This window comes from Patella vulgata, chromosome 1 (genome assembly GCF_932274485.2).
Source record: "Patella vulgata chromosome 1, xgPatVulg1.2, whole genome shotgun sequence".
In the NCBI taxonomy this organism is placed as follows: domain Eukaryota; kingdom Metazoa; phylum Mollusca; class Gastropoda; family Patellidae; genus Patella; species Patella vulgata.
In genome coordinates this window covers 51,857,875-51,869,386 of record NC_065879.2, presented here as the reverse complement: position 1 = coordinate 51,869,386, position 11,512 = coordinate 51,857,875, and positions in this window count along the sequence as shown.

The window sequence follows — 11,512 nt, the reverse complement described above, 5'->3', positions numbered from 1 at the left end:
AAATGGCCGCCCCTCGCACGCAAACAGTGTAAAAAATATTATCAAGGCTGTGGACCGTCTAGAGCTCACAATTTTGATTTGATTTTGATGAAACTTGAAATAAATGTTTATAACCCACAGATCTTGGTTCCTTTTGATATTTGCGCATATCGGATCGTAACTTTCTGAATTATGGCCCTTGATTGTACGAAAAATTGTGTTTTTAGCTTGTGGTCCTTCTAGAGGTCACAATTATTATCTTATTTACAAAAACGTTCGAATGTATCACCGTTACACCGTAATGTTGGTTGAGTTTGAATTTCGTGAAAATCGGAATAAACTGTCGGACAAAATGACCGCCCCTCGTACGCAAATAGTTTTAACATCTGGTATATCAAGATTGTGGAACCTCTAGAGGTCACAATTTTGATCCTCTTTTGATGAAACTTGATATACATGTTTATAACCCACAGATCTTGGTTCCTTTTGATATTTGCGCATATCGGATCGTAACTTCCTGAATTATGGCCCTTGATTGGACGAAAAATCGCGTTTTTAGCTAGAAGTAATAAACGGAAATTCCTGAAATTCAATAGGCTTCTTCGTTTCACTGACATAACTCTAGACATAATGAATAGAAATTATTGAAATTAAATAGGCTTCTTCATCTCACTAATGTAAACTACATATATCGATTTTAAAACAATCGGATAATAACTTTTGCAGTTATAGCGGACAGTGGCGACGGCAAGATACGTCCACATTTCTATGTGGGCGTATAAAAACAATAAAAAAATAAATGTAACTAGACTTGTCCTAAAGTATCGACCAATGAAATTGCTTAGAGCTCTACTAAGCTTTAGCATCATTGAACTCAGTCAAAACATTCACCTAATAAACATCTACATCAAGTTTAAACATTCCACCCTCAATTAAAAGCAGAGTTGTTATGTTCCAAATCTTGACCAATCAAATTGCTTATCGCTCCTTATCAAACTATACTCGGAGTTTCATCACTCTCACTTATTTATAACCAAAGTTATCGTGCCCCAAAGCATCAACCAATCAGATTGCTTATCTCTGCTTACCGTAAGCAGACAATGTTTATCAGAGAATTACATCAAGGTATTCACCAAATGAACGCCCACACCAAGTTTGAACGTTCTACCCAATGACGTAGATATATAGATAGACCACGCAAGCTGTTTGAGTCGAAGGCAAGAAGCACTGACTTCCGCCCGTGGCAGAAGACATCAAAATAGGGCATTTTTAGTATTACGTTACACTTGACGTATATTCTTTTATGTGAATAAAAATGGTTCGTTCATGCTGCGCAGTTGGCTGTACAAATCGCGATACCCCGGAGAATAGAAAGAAGGACATTACGTTTCATCAGTAAGTCATTTTGAACTTTTTTTTTAGAATGTTATAATAACCTTCGACTAATTCATAAGATCACGAAGGTCAAATTTAGGCCTAGGTCTAATCTAACAATATGCTACTACTGCTAGACTTCGACCTTTGTTGACACCAATAATAGCCAACCTCACTACATACACCATAAATATAAGCTTACTTTAATACTAATAAAATTTGTAGGCCTAACAATGATTAATGAGTAACAAAGTCAAAACATATATGGCTATGGATAGATACTTGCTACGTAGTACTAGTAGTACCTGAATTCATCATCATAGTATTCATAGTCAATAGGCCTATTATTATATAGACCAACATAAATGCTGATAATACCAGTATCATTAATCATTGGCATAGGATTTATATTTTTTTAAACTGTTGTGGATATTTTTTTTTTATCTTTACAAATTACACTCACATATTCATTCTTTTGTTTCAGAATTCCTAAAGACCCTGGTCAAAGAAAGTCATGGTTAATTGCTATGAACAGATTAGACCTGGATGGAAAACATTCCTGGGAGCCATCAAGTATCCAGACACTTTGTTCACAACACTTTCAGTTAGATGATTTCATGATATCAAAACATGCTGGTAACAAATTGTTGAAAAAGGGCAGTGTTACATCCATTTATTTTTTCTTGGAAGACATCCACAAATGTTAAGGTACAGTATGTTTTAATACATTCAGTTTTTTCTAGAGTAATGATATTAGTATAAAATGTCTACTTTTTAAAATGACAACTTTCAACTACAGGTGTTTTGTAATTTTGCACCTGATAAATAAGAGTATGTAGTTGATGGCATATGATAGTTATTATGCAATTTAGATTGATACCCGAGTGTAGTCTCATTTACCCTTTTCTTTTATTTATAGATTGTTTCAAGACAGACATCTTCAAGCAAAAGGGCTAGAGTAGATGTAGAGCCCTCAAGAGTTATAGAAGAAAGATCATCTCCATCATATTTACCATCCATTGAACACAATTACCATCATGATTTAAATACCATGAAAGAAAAATTAGAAGATGCCACCAATAGACTGGAAAACACACCCCATCAACTTCGTCCACCCGAGTGTAGTCTCATTTACCCTTTTCTTTTATTTATAGATTGTTTCAAAACAGACCTCTTCAGGCAAAAAGGGCTAGAGTAGATGTAGAACCCTCAAGAGTTATAGAAGAAAGATCATCTCCATCATATTTACCATCCATTGAACACAATTACCATCATGATTTAAATACCATGAAAGAAAAATTAGAAGATGCCACAAATAGACTGGAAAACACAGCCCATCAACTTGCCTTAACCAAACGCAGAGAAAAATGGTAATTGGTAGTGTTGTTAAGCAGCTTCATGATGAAAAGAAATTATCAGAAAAGGCTCAACAAATGATTGATACATATACTGAGCGCCATGGAAAACGCATCGCTTAGTTTTTCGTATAACAAAATGATCCTGTAAACATATCTTATTTATTTTGCTTCTTATTGTGAACAATATTCAAATGGGAACACATCAATAACAACACATTTGTACACTTATGGATGTTTAATCTGTAATCAACGGTACAAAGTCAGAGGGGTCAAAACCAAAAGTACGACACAGATGTCAGTAGCGCGTGTGTCCTCCACGGGCTCTTACGCATGCTGTGCAGCGACGTCGCATGGAATTTACCAATGTTTGAAAGAAGGCCTGGGGCAAATTGTTCCATTCTTGGACAAGAGCAGCTTCTAAAGCAGCAATGGTGTGTATCTGTGGTCTCCGATACAGACGGCGTCCAATCTCATCCCAGACATGTTCTATCGGTGCCATGTCTGGAGACATGGCTGGCCAGTCCAAGACATTGATGTTGTTAGCAGCCAGGTAGTCCATACTAAAACGGGCGGTATGCGGACGTGCATTATCCTGTTGGAAGTGCTGAAGTTGTGGGTGCGCTCGAAACATCGGAACAACAATTGGTTGCAAGACATCATCACGGTAGGCTACAGCATTAACGCGACCTCTGCAAATGTGTAGGGCGGTCCGGTGATGAAATGTGAAGCCTCCCCACACCATTACACTTCCCCCACACCATCGATTCGTTTCGAAGACGCAGCAGTCTGCAAGACGTTCCCCAAGACGTCTCCACACACGTTGACGGCCATCAGCGTGATAAAGATGAAAGCGACTCTCATCACTAAAGAGCACACTTTGCCAGTCTACTCTTCTCCATGTCTGGTGTCCTTGAGCCCATATCAAACGCCGCTGACGGTGATGATTCCTGAGGATAGCTCCAACATAAAGTCGTCGTGCACGGAGTCCCGTCTTACGGTGTTGGCACTTACTGGTCCGTGACTTCCGACGACTGCTGCAACTGTTCGAGTCGCTGGGCGGAATCTGTCACGCAGATGAGTAACGCGTTGTGGACCAGGACGTTGACGGTCACGTGTTGATCCAGTAACTCGAACACGTTCCACGATCGTTACAATAGTGGACTGATGACAATTGAAGTGTTTGGCAATAGCACGTGTAGACATGTCAGCCCTGGACATTCCCATGGCTTCATTCAGTTGATTTTCAGTAAGTCTCGGCATCTCTAGCTCGATTTCTTCACACGTCCAACAACAAATTACGGCAGATTGACGTTTCACAGTTCATGTACTGCACATTAAGTCGAAAACATGCTTTTAAAAGGCCTCACACACATTGCTGCACGTGAATATTGGGTTTTTCATGTGCATCTCGTGAAATTTTTTTTTTGTGCACACGGGCCGATATTTTTTGCGTTTGGGAGCATTGTGTGAAACAATAGTTCATAGTATTGCATAATATTATACATACAAAACCACCTAGTAATAAAATATTTGGGAAAAAAAGTGATGCGTTTTCCATGGCGCTCAGTATATAAAGGTTTGACTTTACATTTACACATTGCGTGTACCTTTTTAGAATAACTGAGTCTTATAGTGATATTTTAAAGTATTTGTTGTAACAGAATTTAAAATCACACAAGCTATAGAACAATAAGAGCTTGTTATTTCTTATAATAGAAAAGGAACTAATTATTTGTTTTTATAGTGCCATGAAAAAATACCATACATATTTTTAAAGGAATAGTTCCTTCAGTACACATTTTATATATTTATTACATGCATGCTAAAATAAATTCCTCTGAGAAATTTAGAATCAAAAATATATTTTCTATCCAATAACCTCGTCTGGGACATATACAACTATTAAATTGCTGTTGAAATGGTTCAAAATTAGAAATAAATTAATAATAAACAACTGAATTATGATATTTGTGACAATTTTAGATATTCCTGTTGACCTGTTCACTAAACCTGCTTCTGAATAATCTGAAGACCAAAAGAAGTTTTCAACCACTCTGTATTTTTATGGCCCGAAAGCCTACAACTATTTAAGACCCAAGGTCAACTAACCACACCAATCCACGATTAGAAGGTAATTACTTTTTCTCCATTCATATCTTACAAAATGTGGGTGCATCTTGCATGGGAACTGGTTGTTTTTATTGCTTCTATATTTGTCAGTATTTGAATTGTAACATGGATGAGAAATCTTCCTTTGTTCTTTTTGTTGAACAAACAGATTGTTTTCCCTCTAGTAGATTGGGTGGAGCTTAACCGTGCAATAACTAGACATGTTCAATGTTATTGCACACTTTTGCTGGTTTACACTAGTTTTAGTAGAAATCATATAGAGAAGCGGGTTGGGTTTTCTGTGCAATAACAATAAGCATGTCGAGCAGTTGTCAATGTCACAAGTCATTTATAGCACGCTTCATTCGTTAACAGGTTTAAACACTCGGCCTTCGGCCTCTGGTTAAACCTGTTAACTCATGAAAGTCGTGCTATAAATATAACTTGATCATTGGCAAAATTTCACAATGATAACAAATATTATAGATTTATGTTTTTATCAGTTTTTAGAATTAAGGATTTATTGTTTTTGTTTTACTAAAAAAAACGAGAGCATCGGTAATGCTGCAATATACGTCCACATTCCAGCATTGATTGATATGGTACTTTTAAAAAAGAAGAGAATGAAATATGAAATGGCTGTAATATAAGAGGCAAAGAAGGCTAGGCGTTGGGTTTGACAAATTTACAGACAAAATACTAACAAAAAAGTGGGCGTGACACTGCCCGAGAAGGTCGTGGCATGCACCAAAATAAATAGTTGCTGTCTTTACGGTATAAGGAATAAATATGCAAAGTTCCAAGATGATCTATTCAGAATTGCAGCCTATAGACGATAAATACAAAAATGGGTGTGGCTCTGCCCCTGGGGGTTGGATATGGAACAATATAAATAGGTACCACCCTGTTATTGAAATGACAACACCAATAGTTGTCGTCCTTAGGGTATAAGGAATAAGTATTCCAAGTTCCAAGATAATCCATTCAGAATTGTGGCCTTCGGGCGCCAAAGGCAAAAATTGGGCGTGGCTCTGTCCCTGGGGGTCGGGGCATTCACCAAAATCAATAGTTGACGCCCTTAGGCTATAAGGAATACATATGCCAAGTACAAAGTTGATCCATTCAGAACTCAGGCCTGTAAACGATAAACACAAAAATTGGGCGTCGCTCTGTCCCTGGGGATTGGGCATGCACCCCAAACTACAGGGATATTCCTTAGGGTACAAAGAATAAGTATGCAAAGTTTCATTATGATACGTTAAGAAATGCGGCCTGTAGATGACAAACAAAGAAATACAAAAAATGGGCGTGGCTCTGCCCCTGGGGGTCGGGCATGCACCAAAAACAATAGGGATCTTTCTTAGGGTATAAGGAATAAGTATGTAAAGTTTCAAGATGATCACTCAAGAATTGTGGCCTGTAGGCGACACACAGACACACACACACACACACACACCCACACACACACACCCACACACCCACCCACACACACACACACACACACAGAGGGGCGATGGCAATATACGTCCACATTATGAATGTGGACGTATAAAAATCTTTGTATTTTTTAATTGTTGTTTCTTTATGACTAATTTTACTTTTACAGTTTATTCCAGACTACACCAAACTAAAGTTTATTTTTTATTCCATTTGTTTGAATGATACTGTTGTACGTTAATATTTTTTTGTTTTATTACTTTAAAAAAAAAAAAAATTAAATAATGGTTCAAATATTACTTTAAATTGACTCTTTGAAATTGATTAAATGTGCATATATGAAATGCTTCATCGAGCACATATAATAATAATATGTACAGTATTTATGATTGCACATGCATATAAAGTCATGCATAGTTTTGTGTTATCTAGCTAGTGAAGGAAAAGGTACACAGTTCTTAGGATTGAGGCATTGACAGCAAAATTTTCCCACAATTCGCAGCTCTATATGGAATGAAAACAAAACATGCCGTTGTCCCAATATAAACAACATCAAATGATGACATGAAAATAATTGTAACATGGATGGGAAATCTTTCTTTGTTCTTTTCGTTGAATAAGCAGATTTTTTTCCCTGTAGTAGATTGGGTGGGGCTTAACAGTGCAATAACTAGACATCTTCATTATTATTGCACACTTGTGACACTTTTGCTGGTTTACGCTAGTTTTAGTAGAAATCATATATAGAGGTGGGGTGGGTTTTCTGTGCAATAACAACGAGCATGATGAGCCGGTGTCAATGTTACAAGTCATTTATAGTACGCTTCATTCGTCATATTAATATATTTCTCTATTCTGTATACTTGTAGGTGGCTGAGTAACATATCTTCTCAACCAGGTCTTTCTAGTCAAGTTATAAACATGCTTCAGCAGAAAGTTCAAAGTGATGAATGGACCTACAAACACTGCAGTCTGATGATTGATGGCATGTCCATAAGAAAACACATTGATTGGGATTCAAAGAACGGTCAAATGGTTGGTTTTGTTAATTTAGGTTCTGGACCAGTTGAAAATGATGCAGTTGAGGCACGTGAAGTCATAGTGACACTAGCTGTTGGTTTACAAGGTCACTGGAAAGTACCACTAGTTTTTTTCCTTGCCCCATAAACATTGCCACATGGGGACCATATGGGGAAAAAATGGGCTGTGGGCCCAGGTGATACCACAAGGTCCCCATATAGGACCCATATTATCTTACCACATACAAATGTACGCAAATACACTTTATTTTCATATATATATTAATATCACAGAGACAAGCCAAATGATATAATGCTTACTTCTTTCTTACATTGATAATGTGACTTTATAGTGTGTGTATCTGGGGCCAATATGGAGTCTATATGGGATTACCCACATTAACAACTCTGTGTTTGTATACATGGGGCCAATATGGTGTCCATATGGGATTACCCGTGTGTGTATCCGGGGATAATATGGTATCTGTATGGGATTACATATAACTTTTGTATATCTGGGGCCAACATGGTATCCATATGGGATTACTTATTAGTCTATGTATAAGTTCATTATTGAATCCATACTTTTAGTTGTGTATATATTAATATCACAGAGATAAGCCAAATGATATAATGGTTACTTCTTTTTTACATTGATAATCTGACCGTATAGTGTGTGTATCTGGGACCAATATGGGATCTATATGGGATTTCCCACATTAACAACTCTGTTTTTGTACACATGGGACCAATATGGTGTCCATATGGGATTACCCGTGTGTGTATCTGGGGATAATATGGTATCTGTATGGGATTACATATAACTTTTGTATATCTGGGGCCAACATGGTATCCATATGGGATTACTTATTAGTCTATGTATAAGTTCATTATTGAATCCATACTTTTAGTTGTGTATATATTAATATCACAGAGATAAGCCAAATGATATAATGGTTACTTCTTTCTTACATTGATTATCTGACCTTATAGTGTGTGTATCTGGGACCAATATGGGATCTATATGGGATTTCCCACATTAACAACTCTGTTTTTGTACACATGGGACCAATATGGTGTCCATATGGGATTACCCGTGTGTGTATCTGGGGATAATATGGTATCTGTATGGGATTACATATAACTTTTGTATATCTGGGGCCAACATGGTATCCATATGGGATTACTTATTAGTCTATGTATAAGTTCATTATTGAATCCATACTTTTAGTTGTGTATATATTAATATCACAGAGATAAGCCAAATGATATAATGCTTACTTCTTTCTTACATTGATTATCTGACCTTATAGTGTGTGTATCTGGGGCCAATATGGGATCTATATGGAATTACCCACATTAACAACTCTGTTTTGTATACATGGGGCCAATATGGTCTCCATATGGGTTTACCCATGTATCTATCTGGGGATAATATGGTATCTGTATGGGATTACATATAACTTTTGTATATCTGGGGCCAATATGGTACCCATATGGGATTACTTATTTGTATGTATAAGTTCATTATTGAATCCATACTTTTAGTTTTGTGAACCAATCTGCACAGAAAGGATTATGCATATGTGCACCAGAAGCTTGTGTGGTATGGATATGATATAACCACATTCATGTATATTATGTATATGGATTCAAAATGGTATCAATATGGGATTACCCACATGTGTATCTGGGGCCAATATCTTATCTATATGGCATCTACCACATATAAAAAAATACATTTGGGTCCAATATTTTACCCATGGGATTAGCCACACCTGTATCGGCTTCAACGTGGAATCATACCCATTGCATTTAGTAGATATTAATAAGTATTTAGAAAATTAAAATCAGTTTATCAATAAAGTGTTTATTTGGGATACGTTAAACTTATTGCGCCCTCAACAGTTGCATTTACATGACAAGTAAACAGTCGCACATACAGGTGCGATTTACATTAAACCATGTCGCTTATGCTGTAATTTTACAACTACACAGATTTGTTAAAGAGCATAAGAATTTTTACAGGTAAGGTCTTTTTGCAATTTCTTTATTGATCTACTTTACTTAAATATATTTTCAATTTTCCATTTCTCCTTCATTAAAATTTAATAAACATTATGCAAGAGCTAAATCTGACTATTCCAGGTCTTTCTTTAGGTCTGAAATGTTATATACTAGTAAACTAATAATTAGACATTTATTAAAAAGACCATAATCAACGCCCTCGATGTTATCTTAATTATGGGTCCGATTTTCATAAGATTTGAATCCGATTTTCTGTCCAACGCCCTTGATTAATCGCAAAAATGGATAATCGAGTCTTCATTTTATTATCGTAACATCGGTAAAAATGACAATCGAGGCTACTGTGTATATGAATCAGATTGAAGCAATTTCACTGAAATTTTCGACATTTCCCATTTACATTATAATCCATTTTTATCTATTATATCTAGAATTGTCAGCTCTTTATTTAATCTTCCATATCAAACAATTTCAGGGCAGGTAACCTAACAGGTTACCGCACAGGTTGTCTGGAAATTATTTGTAGCAACCTAGATGTATTAATGTCTTTGTATGTAACCTGTAGGAATTGAGAAGTAAGAGATTAAGAATTTAATAAAATTGAGAAATGAAGTCTTTTTTCTTTGTTTTATTTTAATTTATAATATTGAACATGAACATAATTTTGTAACACAGGGATCACGTACAGGGGCCAATGGTACAAAATTCTTGAATTAACAGTGGATCGGAAGCACATACTGATATAATACCTGAACAAAATATCCATTCTTGCTGAATTTTGGTATGTTCGATCGACACTCGATGTATACAGGCTGATCACGATGTCGGCCATTATCAATAAATTAAAAACAAAAAATGCGTTAAATTGTTGAAATCGTAACTGGTTATATTCATGGTGACGCGACTATGCAAATTATAGGTGAACAAATTCATCACCAACATATCAAACTCAAAATAAACAGCATTTAAAAAATTAAACTTTTGCACTTCTAAAACCAATACAGTAATAACAAATCAGAAAAATATAACTTAAGATTAAATTAATTTTCAAAAAGTATATCATATATTAATTGCGCAATATAAATAGGTACTCCATAGGTAGATGATTTATTCTACTGCCGTACTGAAATTTGTTTTATATTTTAAATAAAATTAAAATCGAAACAATTTGGAGATCTTTTATTAATATTTTAGCTTACTATAGAATTAAGTGGTGCACTATAATATATACTTTGCAGAAATTAAACAGATTACAGCAGAATTCTCCTTATCACAGACTATAATAAGTTTACCATGAATAAAAAATAGAGTTTGTTTATGAATGAAATTGTGATACATATTTTCATTTTAAGAAATATGTACTTCACTCTACCATTCAAAATAAATGCCAGTCTCTGTAGAGCTTAAAAGCAAAAGAATCGTAATACATTATTCTTTAAAGAAAACAGTCAAAGAAATCAGGACCGGTTTCCATTAAAATTTAAAATGAATACAGCCTGGCTGGTAGGTACCTTGCTAGTTAGATTTTAATGACTATAGCAGATTCTGTACCCAAATTATATAATATCTGACCATACAGCAGAGTTCATCAAGTCAACCGTGAATACCTGTCACCGAGTCATCTTTAACAACCAATTTAATCTAATTTTAGATTCTGAAATGCAGAAGTATATATATGTGTATAGCAGCTAGAAGTTAGTACTAACAAGAAACAGGCCAAAGTGGTACACATCTCTGCAATCAGTTCACAAAATTTAATCAAAGGTAAATTTGTCCCATCCTTCCTATATGCTTAATGGTTTTTGGAGCATCACTCAACTTTTCGACAAAATAAACTGAAATGAAAGTTTTTAAAGTTTCTATATTTTGAAAATTTTTGATTTGACCTATAAAGGCTATATCTGTTACTTAACTGACTTGATCATTTTGTGTGGAAATATACCTATATATATATATATATATATATATATATATGTATATTGCATCAAAGTACTTATATAAAAGTTTTTGTAATAATATGAGGATGGATTTGAATAGATGTTTCTTTTTTTCAGTTATTTTGAAAATATTGGCAAACTCTGAAACAAGAAAGATGTCATTTCAAGAAAGGTGACTATTTACATTTTCAACTTATAACACGTATTAATGTGTGTCATGGCAAAATATGTTTCTTGCTCTCGCTGGACAAAACGTCGGAAAGTTTTATCA